This window comes from Schistocerca gregaria, chromosome 4 (assembly GCF_023897955.1).
Source record: "Schistocerca gregaria isolate iqSchGreg1 chromosome 4, iqSchGreg1.2, whole genome shotgun sequence".
NCBI classification, from domain to species: domain Eukaryota; kingdom Metazoa; phylum Arthropoda; class Insecta; order Orthoptera; family Acrididae; genus Schistocerca; species Schistocerca gregaria.
The window spans coordinates 780,426,590-780,443,660 of NC_064923.1; positions in this window are offsets into that span (position 1 = coordinate 780,426,590).

Consider the following 17,071-nt stretch of genomic DNA (forward strand, 5'->3'; position numbering starts at 1 on the left):
GTACGGGCTTTTGTTAAAGTTTCGAGAACATACCTTCACCGAAGAGTCAAGCAGTATATTGCTCCCTCCTACGTATATCTCGCGAAGAGACCATGAGGATAAAATCAGAGAGATTAGAGCCCACACAGAAGCATACCGACAATCCTTTTTTCCACGTACAATACGAGACTGGAATAGAAGGGAGAACCGATAGAGGTACTCAGGGTACCTTCCGCCACACACCGTCAGGTGGCTTGCGGAGTACGGATGTAGATGTAGACTGAGACAGTGTGTCTCTTCCCGTTCCTTCAAATTCTGTATGTTGCACGGACAGCTCCATTTGGCGCTATATCACCGGTGACCTCGTACAACGTGATGTTCAGTTTCCTCTGCAGAACTGGGAGATCTTTGGGAACATGCTTCCTCACTATAATTCATTTTCGGCTAGTGCTTAATATGGTACACGCAATGACCATGTCCTTTAGGATATCACATAAATCGCTGCACCCTTCTCCGGATGCCCCCAATACACTTAACATACTCTCCACCTGCTATCTGCAAGTTATTATTGCACATCGACTCGAACGTAGATGCTGATCACCTTAAGGTGTCTCTTTGCTTTCTTATTGCTCGCGTAACAACTAATATATGAGATAAAATATGTTACTACGAAAAGAGCCCTGAAATACTTTATAGTTATGCTATCCTGTGACCTTTTTTGGATAATTAATTTTCAACAAAACAAAATATATTATGTTTTTATTATTCTGGATTTGGCTTTCTATTAAAGGAACATTGTCTCGTTACTGTAACTCGCTATAAAGTTCAACATATCTTCCTTACTTTACAGTTACTGAAAAGGTTATTGAAAATTATTTCGTTATCAACACTGATGTTACAGCACGCAATGTTTGTTCAACATCAAAATTTTGCAGTGGATTTTTGTTAACAGTACAACACCATTAAGTACCACGACTAACACGAGAACATGAGACTATTGTCAGACAAAAAGAAGTTTTTACTATAATGTTTGCCAGAAGAGACCTACGCACAGCAAGATTTCTTCTATGTTATGAAGGTAAATTACCTTTTTGCACTGTTAATAATATATCATCCGCATCCCGCGCCCACCTGTAAAACACATCATAAAATCTGCTGCTCTGCCCTGCAATACAGAAAGCTGAAAGAAATAATTTTAGTTCACTTTTACCTGTCCGCTTCTTTGGGGTATGATTGGTTTCATTTAATGCAGTTTGAATGCGCCGCGGCAGCGTCTCGTCCATTCGTACCGGAACTCTGCACCACAAATAATATTAAAATAGCTAAAACGTCTTAAAAGGATAGGATAAAATACAATTCAAGTTTATTACAAATCATAATGCAAAGTTTTCAATAAGTAACTCTATCCAAAACTTTTAGACAGATTAAATTATTACACACCTTTACAAATCAGTACCTTCTCTCAATCTTGACAAAAGAATGCTACACATGCATACAATATAGCGTCACAGGCTCTTCCTGCTCACGTAACTCCATGAAGACGACAGAGAAATTAATGCTCGGTCACTACTATTTATACTCGTTGTGAAATGTTCTCATCTTTGTTTGATATTTAATAAGTATCGTCTGCGGCGGTTTCAGTACTCGCCGACACAGATATTATTGCTACACGGTGTGGGATCCTTCCCAGATGGGATTGACGGAGGACATCGAAAGGGTGCAAAAAAGGGCAGCTCGTTTTGTATTATCATGTAATAGGGGACAGAGTGTGGCAGATATGATACGCGAATTGGGATGGAAGTTATTAAAGCAAAGACGTTTTTCTTCGCGGCGAGATCTATTTACGAAATTTCAGTCACCAACTTTCTCTTCCAAGTGCGAAAGTATTTTGTTGAGCCCAACCTACATAGGTAGGAATTATCATCACAATAAAATAAGAGAAATCAGAGCTCGAACAGAAAGGTTTAGGTGCTCGTTTTTCCCGCCCGCTGTTCGGGAGTGGAATGGTAGGGAGATAGTATGATTGTGGTTCGATGAACCTTCTGCCAAGCACTTAAATGTGAATTGCAGAGTAATCATGTAGATGTAGATGTAGATCTTTAAAAGAAATCGGTAGATAATTCTATACAAGTATAAAACATAACACATAATGGTTTCTCTTTATTACATAAAGTTCACACAATCACTGTCGACGCAATTACAACAATCCAGTTCAATTATTCTTATCTCCATTTTGACCACGTACAACATGTGTTTTGCCGGGAGACGTTACAGTGACTGGACGGTACGTCTTCCTTTATGTATGTGCTCTTTAGTTTTCTAGAGCAGCGTAGTCTTAGTAGTAAGACGAAACACGCTGTCGCGCGTGGGTTTTAGCAGTCCAGCAGCGTCTCTTCTCTCACGTAGCACGGTGGCCTTCCACCAAACATTTACCCCTGATACCGCTGCCCATTCTCCCACGGCACCATCCGTCTGCACAGTTACGGGCCGAGTTACTTTCTGTGCACCCTCTGGTTACTGAGGAGCTCCATTAGTCTTACCAGATTTCACAGCAGTGGGGCACCACCAGCGGAAACACGAGCAACGAGCGCGCGCGTCGAAAGGGTTCCTTCAGCACAGAGGGAGCCGGGCGCCACCCGGTGGTGTCAGCAAAGGTCAGCACGCCCACGGCGCTGCCTTTGGCGGCAGTCAGTTGACTCTCGGGGCGACGGCGCAGCACAAAGGCCGCCATTGTGCCGCCAGGCCAGCTAGAGTCTGTTGCCGAGGTGACGCCTTCCGTTCACCGGCCTGCTAATTACCCTCAAGACCCGGCGACTTCATTTGCATCGACCGTCTGCACGGCTCTGGACGGTTACAGCTACCGGGAAAGCTGGCTCGCATAATAGGGTTCCTGCAGATATCATAATATTACGTCATTCAACAAAGCGGTCACTTCTGTTTATCCTACCACATAGTCAACGTCTGGACTCTCCCTTCAAAATGACCATATTAATATGACGAGGCATCAGTCAAATTATGTTCACGGTAAACAAGTGCTTTTTCCATAGATCTACAGTTCCATCTACATCAACACTACTGGCCATTAAAATTGCTACACCAAGAATAAATACAGATGATGAACAGACATTCATTGGACAAATAAATTATACTAGAACTGACATGTGATAATATTTTCACACAATTTGGGTGCATACATCCTGAGAAATCAGTACCCAGAACAACCACCTCTGGCCGTAATAACGACCTTGATACGTCTCGGCATTGTGTCAAACAGAGCTTTGATGGCGTGTACAGGTACAACTGACCATGCAGCTTCAGCACGATACCACAGTTCATCAAGAGCAGTGACCGGCGTATTCTGTCGAGCGAGTTGCTCGGCCACCATTGACCAGACGTTTTCAATAGGTAATAGATCTGGCCAGGGCAGCAGTCGCACATTTTCTGTATCCAGAAAGGCCCGTACAGGACCTGCAACATGCGGTGTTGCATTATCTTGCGGAAATGTAGGGTTTCGCAGGCATCGAATTGAGGGTAGAGCCACGGGTCGTAACACATCAGAATGTAACGTCCACTGTTCAGAGTGCCGTCAATGCGAACAAGACGTGACCGAGACGTGTAACCAATGGTACCCCATACCATCACGCCGGGTGATACGCCAGTATGGCGATGACGAATACACGCTTCCAATGGGCGTTCACCGAGATGTCGCCAAACACGGATGTGACCATCATGATGTTGTAAACGGAACCTGGATTCATCCGAAAAAATGTCGTTTTGCCATTCGTGCACCCAGGTTCGTCGTTGAGTACACCATCGCAGGCGCTCCTGTTTGCTGCAAACGTCGTCGAACTGTTCGTGCTGATCGTTGTTGTCTTGCAAACGTCCCCATATGTTGACTCGGGGATCGAGACGTGGCTGCACTATCCGATACAGCCATGCGGATAAGATGCCTGTCATCTCGACTCCTATTGATACGAGGCCGTTGGGATCCAGCACGGCGTTCCGTATTACCCCCCCCCCCCCCCCCCTGAACCCACCGATCCCATATTCTGCTAACAGTCATTCTGTCTCGACCAACGCGAGCAGCAATCGTGATAGGCTACAATCCGACCTTTATCAAAGTCGGAAACGTGATGGCAAGCATCTCTCCTCCTAACACGAGGCATCACAACAACGTTTCACCAAGCAACGCCGTGTATGAGAAATCAGTTGGAAAGTTTCCTCATGTCAGCACGTTGTAGGTGTCGCCACTTGCGCTGACCTTGCTAGAATGCTCTGAAAAGCTAATCATTAGCATATTATAGCATCTTCTTCTTGTCGGTTAAATTTCGAGTCTGCAGCACATCTTCGTGGTGTAGCAATTTTAATGGCCAGTAGTGTAGGTAAGGAGTGCTCCACACAGGAGGTGGGTACCCGAGTAACGGACACTGTGTGGAATGGATCTGATGGCTTTTTAGGTCAGAGGTTCTCAGGAAAGAAACAAAAGTGCCGGTGAAACACAAGACAAGGGTTGACGAAGGAACCATAACTATTATGGTAGTAACTTATCGTAGCTGGTTTGGGAAAGGGTCAGAGCTCCAGCAGCTAATAGAAAGCACTGAGGCAGAAACCGTTATAGGTACTGCAAGCTGGTTAAAACCGGAGAAACGTTCAGCCGAAAAAGTACAAACAGTTACAGGTACTGAAAGCTGACTAAAACCAGAGAAAAGTTCAGGTGAAATTTTTATAAAGGACCTGACTGCGTTCAGGAAGGATACATTAAATGCTACCGGTCGTGTAGTGTTTGTTGCTGTTAGAAGTGGTCTATCCAACAGCGAAACAGAAGTACATAAGTGCTGTGACATAGTATGAGTGGAAGTTATGCTTGGTAACCGGAATAAATTAAAAACTGATTCCTTTTACCGACCTCCCGACTCAGATGAAACAGTCGCTGAACTGTTCAAAAAAAGACTTGTGTTACATTTCAAATAGGTGCGTCACTCATACAACCATACTTGGTTGTGACTTCTATCTGTCACCGATATGTTGGCAAAATTACGTGTTTGAAGTCGGTGGTATCCATAAAATATCGTCCGTAATCGTAACAAGTGCTTTCTCTGAAAATTATTTTGAAGAATTAGTAAAGGAGCCCACTCGACGTTTAATGGTTGCAAAAATGTATTCTAGCTCTTGACAACAAGTAACACTCAGCTAATAAGGAGCACTGTGACGAATGCAGGGAATAGTGATTACAACGTCTCTAGCGAGGCTGAATGACGCAACATCCAAACTCACGGAAAATAAATGAAAAACATATCTATTTCAAAAAAGCAAATAAAAGTTCTGTGGAATCCTTCCTAAGAGACAGCCTCCATTCCTTCCAAAATTATTACGAAAATGTAGACCAGATGTGGCTTAAATTAAATACAAGAAAACCATTGTGACCAAAAATTGAGAGATTTGTTTCACATAAATAAACGAATATCAGAAATGATACTCCCCCCCTCGATGGTACACAAAGCAGGTCATAACACTGCTACAGGAGCACTAAAAAAAGCATTGCAGATCAAAAAGAACGAAAAACCCCCAAAATATTCCTTGTTTCACAGAAGCTCGATATTTAGCGCAAACTTCAATCAAACTATGGCTCGAAATCTGGCCGAAAATCCAAAGACAGACAGGTCGTATGTACATACATCAGCGGCAAGACATAGTCAATACTTTCACTGAGTAATAGCAAAGGTAGATTTACCGATGACAGTGCCATTAAACTGGAGTTACTAATTGTAGTTTTCCGAAATTCCTTCACAAAAGAAGACGAAATAAGCTTTCCATGACTCGAATCAAGAACGGATGGCAACGTCATTGGCTTACAAGTCTATATCCTCGGTGTAGCGATGATGTTTAAATCACTTAGTAAAGGGAAGCCCTCCGGTCTAGTGTATATCCCGGTTAGATTGCGTACAGAGTTTGCTGATTATTCGCTCGACGAAAGATCCGTACCTTAAATTTGGAAAGTTGCACAGGTCACACCAACACTTAAGAAACGAAGCAGGATTTTATCAGATGAATCATAGACCCGTGACACTGATGTCTGTAGGATTTAGGACATATACTGTGTTCAAATGTTATAAATTACCTCGAGCAAAGCGATCTGTTGACACGAGGCAGCACGGATACAGAAATTGTCGTTCTCGTGAAACACCACCAGCTCTTTATTCTCGCGAAGTAATGAGTACTATCGGCAGGGGATCTAAAATTGATTCCATATTTCTAGATTTACAAAAGACCTTAGCCACCTTTCCACAATAGCGGCTTGATAAAACACATAAATCTGCACGCTGTAAATTCAAGTAAATACGCCCTACTTATGAATTACGATTACGAAGACCTTAAACATAGACAATGCTGTGGGGAAGGCAAAGTGGATTACGATTTATTGCGAGAACCCTCAGAAGAGGCAATTTGTCTACTAACATACTGCCTACCTTACACTACGCTTATCCTCCCTCTGCTAGAGTAATGCTGTGCAGCACTTGATACTTTCATCGTGGAAGAGATTTAAAAGTATCAAACAAAGCGCTTAATTTTGTGCTATCGCGAAGGAGGATACAGTGTCACAGATATGATACTCAAGTTGGGGTAGCTATCATTAACAAAAAAGATGTTTCTATTTGGGGAGGGGTCTTTTCACAATATTTCAATCTCCAACGTTCTTCTCCTAATGCGAAAATATTTTTTTGGCATCTACCTACCTTGGGAGAAATGATTATTGTAATAAAATAACAAGAATCAGACCTAGCACGAAAAGATTTAAGTGTTCATTTCCTCCGAGCGCTATTGAGAGAGTAGAAAGGGTAGCAATATAGTGTGAAAGTTGTTTGATGAAAATTGTGAAACGCACTTGACAGTGAACTGCTGAGTATTCAGGTAGATGTAGATGGACACTGCTGGCCATTAAAATTGCTACACCACGAAGATGACGTGCCCCAGACGCGAAATTTAACCGACAGGAAGATGATGCTGTGATAGGCAAATGATAAGCTTTTCAGAGCATTCACACAAGGTTGGCGCCGGTGGCAACACCTACAACGTTCTGACATGAGGAAAGTTTCCAACCTATTTCTCATACACAAACAGCAGTTGACCGCCGTTGCCTGGTGAAACTTTGTTGTGATGCCTCGTATAAGGAGGAAAGATTCGTACCATCACGTTTCCGACTTCGATAAAGGTCGGACTGTAGCCTATCGCGATTGCTGCTCGCATGGACTATCAGCTCGGAGACCATGTCTGCGGTTACCATTGACGCTGCATCACAGGCACGAGCGGGTGCGATGGTGTACCCAACGACAAACCTGGGTGCATGAATGGCAAAACGTCATTTTTTCGGATGAATCACAGTTCTGTTTACTGCATCATGATGATCGCATCCGTGTTTGGCGATATCGTGGTGAACGCACATTGGAAGCGTGTATTCGACATTGCCATACTGGCGTATGACCCGGCTTGATGGTATGGGGTGCCATTGGTTACACGTCTCGGTCACCTCTTGTTTGCATTGACGGCACTTTGAACAGTGGACGATACATTTCAGATGTGTTACGACACGTGGCTCTACCCTTCATTCGATGCCTAAGAAACCCTGCATTTCAGCAGGATAATGTTGTAGGTCCTGTACTGACCTTTCTCAATACAGAAACTGTTCGACTGCTGCTCTGGCCAGCACATTCTCCAGGTCTCTCACAAATTGAAGACTTCTGGTCAATGGTGGCCGAACAACTGGCTCCTCAGAATACCCCAGTCATTACTCTTGATGAACCGTGGTATCGTGTTGAAGCTGCATGTTTGATTCAATGCCCAGGTGTATTAAGGCCGTTATAACGGCCGGAGGTGGTTGTTCTGGGTACTGATTTCTCAAGGTCTATGCACCCAAATTGCGCGAAAGTGTAATCACATTTCAGTTCTAGTATAACATATTTGTCCAATGAATACCAGTTTATCATCTGCATTTCATCTTGGTGTAGCAATTTTAATGGGCAGTACTGTAGTTATGGTTCCTTTTTCAACCCTTGTCCTCCGTTTGATCGGCACCTTTTACGCATGAAACACTTTTTTCTCTCCTGAGACCCTCTAAGCTGAAAATCTATCATTCCACACAGTCCGCGCTACTTGGGTAGCCACCTCTTGTGTGGTCGACCCCTGACCTGTTAAGCGGGACGCGATATACTACCAACCAAGTCGAGGAATCTGCAACTTACACGGTCGCAGATTCATGTGAGCAACAGATCCAGATGTTCCCCTGTGTTCTGCACCAAAGGCCCGCAATCAATCTTGTTAACGTAGATCCAGATATTTCTTCGCAAGCAAGACTGGCAGTCTCTGTCAGTTCAGCTAGCCGTACGAAACCAGAGAGAACCTCTTCCGACCCAAGGTACACTGCTAGTACCGTTAGTACTTGTTTATTATGCACGGATGCGGTGTAGCTAACGTCGCTACACCTATTCAGCTATACCAAGTTATTACTCCACGTTGAATGAGTTTCTTGTAGGATCCTTACGGTTCGTCCCTATCTCCCGAGGACACCTTCAAAATGAGATTGCAGTTTCGATGAAGTTCTGATTCAGAGGGTACCTAGCTACCCAATGCAGTAAAATTCTGCGCGCAACCATGCAAAGGCATGACGTCACACGTTCCCTAGCATTGTCTCTAGATTTTCATGTTTTCTACCTTTCCCATCACATTCAGGCTTTTGCTGTTACACACTAGAAATCGTAGAACGTTTGCCTTTCGTTGGTTTTTAAATCGTTTTCTCAGGATCATCTTTCTCTTAGAAGTCACATTCAGGATACCTGAATGGCGAATTAATTCGGAATCGCATTCGAATGGAGAGAACATCGTGACTTCTTTTTCTTTCTTGCAGATTACAAACCATTTTACCACGCTCAGTGATTGCAATACAGTACGTTCATCAGCTCCTTCTATATTCCCATGTCAATGATCAATGCTGATTCCTTCACATATGGTGACAGTTTCTCATTCCAAGGCCATACGTGTACCCAGAGAGCACAGAAGTCACAAAGTTTTATTAAAAATGTAAGACCCAACAGGAAGAGTTTCATATTACTAGTTGAAGACCCTGCAACTTAAAGTGAATTTCATTGTCTATGATGAAAGCAAATCGTTGCTACTTTCCTGATACCTGTTGAGTAACAAGTAAGAAACAGAATCGACATTTTTAATGAACCATGATATTTGCTACATGAATAAAATATCTAAAACGCAATGTCATTTATGCAAATGTACATGTCATTGTAATTTATAGTATCTAAAAGAATGAATGAAAATTAGTAAAATGGAAAGAACGACCACATGTGAACAGAGCTGATGGCGATATCTTCCCCTGCCTTGTTAAAATTAAACAGTTCATCACGTATGTTGACACCTGCATCTACAGAACATGCAGTAAAAGGGTTCCACCTCCAAATAAATATTAAAGGTCAGGGAAGAGGTTCTATAACACTAGCCTACCGTGACATAAGCTAATGTTAACCTCAGAGAGGATTTTGGAATTTTGACTGCGTTTTTGCCTAACGGATATCGCACTGTAATTTTGAATATATTGCACCTTAAAAGAAAAATGACACAGGCTTTAAACTTTGGGTTTAATGAAATCAGTAAATTTCGTATATGAATAAAAAAAATTGACAGTCACCAGCCCAATTGGGCACATGAATTTCGAAATATATGCTTCAGAAAACTGAATATGAGTTGTTGAAGTGACTTTGATTAAGATTAGGTTTGAATAGCACACAGTATACAAACGGACACAGGGCAGTCTCAGCTGTTGCTAGCAGTACTTACCAATAATGCACAAACCCATAATCATAGAAAGCAAAATTGTACCAGACTCATAAGACTAACAGTTAACAACCAGTAATAAAAACAAATGAAGTAATATCACAATTACGCTGTTTATACTCCCATCTAAATAAAACTCTCCTGGAAATGGAAAGAACACATTGATACCGGTGTGTCAGACCCACCATACTTGCTCCGGACACTGCGAGAGGGCTGTACAAGCAATGATCACACGCACGGCACAGCGGACACACCAGGAACCGCGGTGTAGCCGTCGAATGGCGCTAGCTGCGCAGCATTTGTGCACCGCCGCCGTCAATGTCAGCCAGTTTGCCGTCTCATACGGAGCTCCATCGCAGTCTTTAACACTGGTAGCACGCCGCGACAGCGTGGACGTGAACAGTATGTGCAGTTGACGGACTTTGAGCGAGGGTGTATAGTGGGCATGCAGGAGGCCGGGTGGACGTACCGCCGAATTGCTCAACACGTGGGGCGTGAAGTCTCCACAGCACATCGATGTTGTCGCCAGTGGTCGGCGGAAGGTGCACGTGGCCGTCTACCTGGGACCGGACCGCAGCGACGCACGGATGCACGCCAAGACCGTAGGATCCTACGCAGTGCCGTAGGGGACCGCACCGCCACTTCCCAGCAAATTAGGGCCATTGTTGCTCCTGGGGTATCGGCGAGGACCATTCGCAACAGTCTCCATGAAGCTGGGCTACGGTCCCGCACACCGTTAGGCCGTCTTCCGCTCACGCCCCAACATCGTGCAGCCCGCCTCCTGTGGTGTCACGACAGGCGTGAATGGAGGGATGAATGGAGACGTGTCGTCTTCAGCGATGAGAGTCGCTTCTGCCTTGGTGCCAATGATGGTCGTATGCGTGTTTGGCGCCGTGCAGGTGAGCGCCACAATCAGGACTGCATACGACCGAGGCACACAGGGCCAACAGCCGGCATCATGGTGTGGGGAGCGATCTCCTACACTGGCCGTACACCTCTGGTGATCGTCGAGGGGACACTGAATAGTGCACGGTACATCCAAACCGTCATCGAACCCATCGTTCTACCATTCCTAGACCGGCAAGGGAACTTGCTGTTCCAACAGGACAATGAACGTCCGCATGTATCCCGTGCTACACAACGTACTCTAGAAGGTGTAAGTCAACTACCCTGGCGAGCAAGATCTCCGGATCTGTTCCCCATTAAGCATGTTTGGGACTGGATGAAGCGTCGTCTCACGCGGTCTGCACGTCCAGCACGAACGCTGGTCCAACTGAGGCGCCAGGTGGAAATGGCATGGCAAGCCGTTCCACAGGGCTACATCCAGCACCTCTACGATCGTCTCCATGGGAGAACAGCAGCCTGCATTGCTGCGAAAGGTGGATATACACTGTACTAGTGCCAACATTGTGCATGCTCTGTTGCCTGTGTCTATGTGCCTGTGGTTCTGTCAGTGTGATCATGTGATGTATCTGACCCCAGGAATGTGTCATTAAAGTTTCTCCTTCCTGGGACAATGAATTCACGGTGTTCTTATTTCAATTTCCAGGAGTGTATATCAGATTGCTTAGTAACAAAAATATTCCAATTATCTTTCTAGTAAGAGAAGAATATAGTGGAAACCGATATGATTATATCAGTAGCAAAATTGAATTCAACTAAATTTAATTCTTAAATTCAGTTTTAATAGTTTATGGTTTCACTCTTTTCAGGCAAATTATTGAACACTGAAGCTCAATTAACTTCAAACATTCGTTCATGATAGTAATTAAAGCTAAATTAAGTTTCAAATGAGTATAACTTATTTCCCTTTTTTCATCACCTGTCCAGCACATGTTTTAGACAGTACCATTTACACAGTCTGGCACTGAATTTAGCAAAACGATACTTTGCAGTAAACTGAGCTCACTTTAACAACATTGTAACTAACTTCAACTCTTGCTAGTCATTGTACATTTAACGAACATAAATAAAGCACTAGTTCATTTGAAAGAAGATACTCGGTTTTCTAAACACTTAGGAGGAGTTCCTGCATAGGTTCATGATCAGTATAAAAGTTAGGGCACCAAACAAAGATTTGTAGCACTTGGATTATTGTTAAAATCATCACAAAAATCAACTGGTTCATTATCTGATACATATCTGTATACATGAAGTTGCTGTAGTAATGGCGAAGCAGTGGTGGCAAGCGAAGTGGCGGCTTACTGTATTCACGGCTCTTGATGTTTGAATGCTCTACACAATTTCTTCTTGGGGACGGACTTCCAGTGTGTTAGAGCCATTCCTTATTGTGGAGAGTACCATGCAGCCGCCATATCCCCATCCGAGGGTAAAATACTTGCAGAGCTGCTTCCAGTTGCCTCCCTTGGCACCGCCGACGTGTACTGTGCAACGGCTAGCCATTCACTGCGTATCGTTCCCATCAAGTAGCGGCCCGATTTCCCCGCCAAAACCACCTTTTACATCGCACTAAGCCACTCTTGTTGCGGAGGGACTTCGCTACATCTTTTACATTTTACAATACAAGTGCCCTAAGCATGAACGTTTCCAATAACACTGTTTTTCTTTTAAATATACACATATTATAAAATGTCATTATTTTAAACATCATTTAGCTTTTTCTATACATACATTACTAACTTTAAATTTCCTGTCAAAATCAATGACCTTAACTAGCAAAGAAGAAACACTTCATAATTACCGACACAAAGTTACGTAATATAAACCTATTTCTAATCGATATAAGTGTATAGTTCTACTTTCAGATACCTCCCACACAATTTCGTCTGTGAAGAAAGTGAAGGAAACAAGTGTGGCTACCTACCCTAGTAAGCGTCCGCCCCTATAGCTGAGTGGTCATCGCAAAGAAATGTCATGCAAGGGGGCTCCGATCTGATTCCCGGCTGGGTCGCATATATTTTCCACTCATGGACTGGGTGTTGTGTTGTCCTCCTTCTCCTCATCGTCACCGAAGTTCCATCAACTAAAATGACTTGCGCCAGGGGACCGTTATGCGACATGTATGAAGGAGACAGTAGAGCTGTATCAACAAATACACCTCGAGAACAACGTCATTCTTCCAGATACATAGTTTTCCTGAGCATCTCTGTTACTCTTCATATAGTCTTTACTGCCTTGTTACAATCCCAGCCCAGTCTATTTGTATTCCTGCAGTATATACGACCATGTAGCAGCCTAGATATGGTCACTGTTGCGCTCTCTGTATGGTTTAAAAATGGGCACCATATATTCAGTACCCATCCACGAAATCTCTCTGCTACTGGTGTGGGCGTGACCTCCCCATTTCTTATCACTGTGTAGCTTCACCCCAAAGGTATTTAAAAAGATGTGACAGGCTCCACTTCTGTGTTAATTGACTACCATCTGAATGTTTATTCTTGTTAAAGTCTGCCTTTCCTTAATTAATTTTTACCTGCGGTTTCAAACAAAATGGTAAACTTCGTTTTATGCCCTTAATTTTTACACTTTATATCAAATCTCATTCACATGTAAATAAATGGAGTATGATTTTGATGACTACATTTTTGACAATGGCAAGGAGTTTACCAAAACGCAATGGAACAAAAAGGGTCATTAGCTAGATTCAAGCTAGACAAATCTGATACTGGAGTTGTCACCATATACTTTATACAACTACCGACTTTATGTAAATGAACTGTATCTTATACATCCAATTTGTGCGGGAAAATGTTTCTCCCTCTGTGTCCTGCACTCTCTAACACTCAGAAAATCCCTCAGGTAGAGTGGTAGCAGAAATCATCTCCATGACTCCTAGAGCATGAGTTTCGAAATTCCACAGCGAGAGATACTTACACCCACATAGCTGAAAATTCTTTCATCATGTAATTGTGATCATTTGTTAATTCAATTAAGTTGAACTACAAACGAATGGGTGCGTTCCGTGAACTACTTGAATAAATACCTGCTTGGCGACTGTGGAAGAAAACCATATATTATTCTCACTGCTCGCTTTGTGTAGTCGGTACTGTCTTTCTAACTGAAAAATTACCCTACAAAATTATTCCATAAGACCTTACCAGGTCGAGGTATCCAAAATACGTCACGCGGTTAATTTGTGTATTTCCAAGACTAGAAATTATACGAAGTGCAAAACTTGACTCATTGAGAAGCTCAGTAATATGCTACTAACCTACTAAATTATTTAATGATTCCCGTTCATGTGTTAAATAAGCCACTGGGAAGACTCTAGTTGTTGAACAGAACTAAATATATGTGATATTCTCAAAATTTAAGAAGAGCCCATTTTGAGAGAACCACCAACTACCACTCAATAATACTTCGAAAAACATAATTAACAATCTCTTTATGGGATTAGTCTGTAAAAGCCATCAATTCGGCTTGCTGAATGTTAAGTAGTGTATCATTCACACACGCATGGGTTAGGAGCGGACCCAGAACTGAACCTTTTAAGATTCCCCTCACCATTTCTCCCCAGTCACTAAAACTTTCAATCTTTCCAACATTGTTCAGATTATTCATCACAACTTCTGCATTTTGATTATTACAAATTACTCAAAACAGGTGTGTAATATAATCAGTTCCATAAAACTCATAAATCTCCAAGTCTGTAGCATGAGCGACGCAACCAAACGCCTTGGAAAGGTCACTAAAAAAACTGGCTGTTGTTGCTGTGGTGGTCTTCAGTCCTGAGACTTGTTTGATGCATCTATCCATGCTACTCTATCTTGTGCAAGCTTCTTCATCTCTCAGTGCATACTGCAGCCTACATCCTTCAGAATCTGCTTAGTGTATTCATCTCTTGGTCTCCCTCTATGATTTTACCCTCCACGCTGCCATCCAATACTAAATTGGTGATCCCTTGATGACTCAGAAGATTTCCTACCAACTGATTACTTCTTCTAGTCAAGTTGGGCCACAAACTCCTCTTCTCCCCAATTCTATTCAATGCCTCCTCATTAGTTATGTGGTCTACCCATCTAATCTTTCAGCATTGTTCTGTAGCACCACATTTCGAAAGGTTCTATTCTTTTCTTGTCTAAACTATTTATCGTGCATGTTTCACTTCCATACATGGCTACACTTCATACAAATACTTTCAGAAACGACTTCCTGACACTTAAATCTATACTAGATGTTAACAAATTTCTCTTCTCCAGAAAGGCTTTCCTTGCCATTGCCAGTCTACGTTTTATATCCTCTCTACTTCGACCATCATCAGTTATTTTGATTCCCAAATAGCAAAACTCCTTTACTATTTTAAGTGTCTCATTTCCTAATCTAATTCCCTCAGCATAACCCGACTTAATTCGACTATATTCCACTATCCTCGTTTTGCTTTTGTTGATGTTCATCTTATACCCTCCTTTCAAGACACTGTCCATTCCGTTCAATTGCTCTTCCAAAACCTTTGCTGTCTCTAACAGAATTACAATGTCATCGGCGAAACTCAAAGTTTTTATTTCTTCTCTATGTATTATAATACCTACTCCGATTTTTTCTTCTGTTTCCTTTACAGCATGCTCAACATGCAGAACCTACTCCGAATTTTGCTTCTGTTTCCTTTACTGTATGCTCAATATACAGATTGAATAGCATCGCGGATAGGCTACAACCATGTCTCACTCCCTTCCCAACCACTGCTCCCCTTTCATGTACGTCGACTCTTATAAATGTCATCTGCTTTCTGTACAAATTGTAACTAGCCTTTGGCTACCTGTATTTTACCCGTGCCACCTTCAGAATTTGAAAGAGAAAATTCCAGTCAACATTGTCAAAAGCTTTCTCTAAGTCTACAAACGCTAGAAACGTAGGTTTGCCTGTCCATAATCGCTCTTCTCAGATAAGTCGTAGGGTCAGTATTGCCTCACGTGTTCCAGTATTTCCACGGAATCCATACTGCTCTTCCCCGAGGTGGCTTCTACCAGGTCTTCCATTCGTCTGTAAAGAATTCGCATTAGTATTTTGTTGCCGTGACTTATTAAACTCATAGTTCCTTAATTTTCACATCTGTCAACACCTGCTTTCTTTGGGATTGGAATTATTATATTCTTCTTGAAGTCTGAGGGAATTACTTCTGTGTCATACGTCTTGCTCACCATATGGTAGAGTTTTGTCAGGACTGGCTCTCCTAAGGCTATCATTATTTAACGCTTCTGTAATATTTGGTGGGTGAATTTATAAATAGCATTCTCATTCGAGCAACCCTTATGGAATCGAAACATGCTAAGTAAAATGATTCTCCTTTTTGGAATATTTTTTGGAAGTGGTCAGGAAGCAAAGTGGATAACTACGATCTAAGCTTATCTTGTCTCCTGTGTTATGAAGAGGTTTAACAATCGCTTATTATAGTTGGTCTGAAAACATTCCCTTTGACAGTGATGCACTACATACAGAGTTCGGCAGAAAAATGTAAGAAAAATGTATACACACTTTAAGGAAAGAAGAGTATTACGTATGTGTTTATTTCACATTTAATAACTAATAACACTTGTTGTACAACCTTACGTTTAGCACATGGTTACTTCAAACGTTCAAAATGCTCACTGTTGGCGGCAATTCACATAACAGATCAACGAGCAGTCGCCGCAACTACGTCTGTTTATGTTATGGTGGAGATCGCTGCACATGTCGTTGTAATCTGCTGGACAAGTTCCACCTGCGTGTGTGGTTTACTTCTTTCACATTTCCCCCATGTAAAAGTCCACAGGTGTTAGATTCGACGTGCGCGGAGGGAACTCCATGGGCCCTCTTTGTCCAACCCAATGCCCCAGAAAATTGTCATTGAGGAAAGCTCGTACGGCTAGGTGGCAGTGTGGTGGCGCGCCGTCCTGTTGGTAGGTGAGCTCTTCATCAATTTCATAAAGCGCACGTATACCTGGCAAAATTGATGTGCGTAACATTTCCAGGTACACTTCTCCAGTGACAGCAGCATCAAAGAAAGAATCTCCTACTAAGCCCCCAGATGATAGTCCACACCACACATGAACCCCTGGTACAGTGACCGCTTTATCCACATAAACATGTGGATTTTCCGGTGCCCAGAACACACTGTTATGCCGATTCACGGATCCATTAAGTTTAAATTGTGCCTCGTCACTCCTCCACACTACCTTCGTCACAAATTGTTCGTCATCAGTTACCATTTGCTGACACCATTCGCAAAATTGTATTCGGCGATCAAGACCGTCATCATTAAATACGAGCAGTAATCGTGGAATGTAAACCTTCCACTTTGCAGCATTCAGAATTCTTC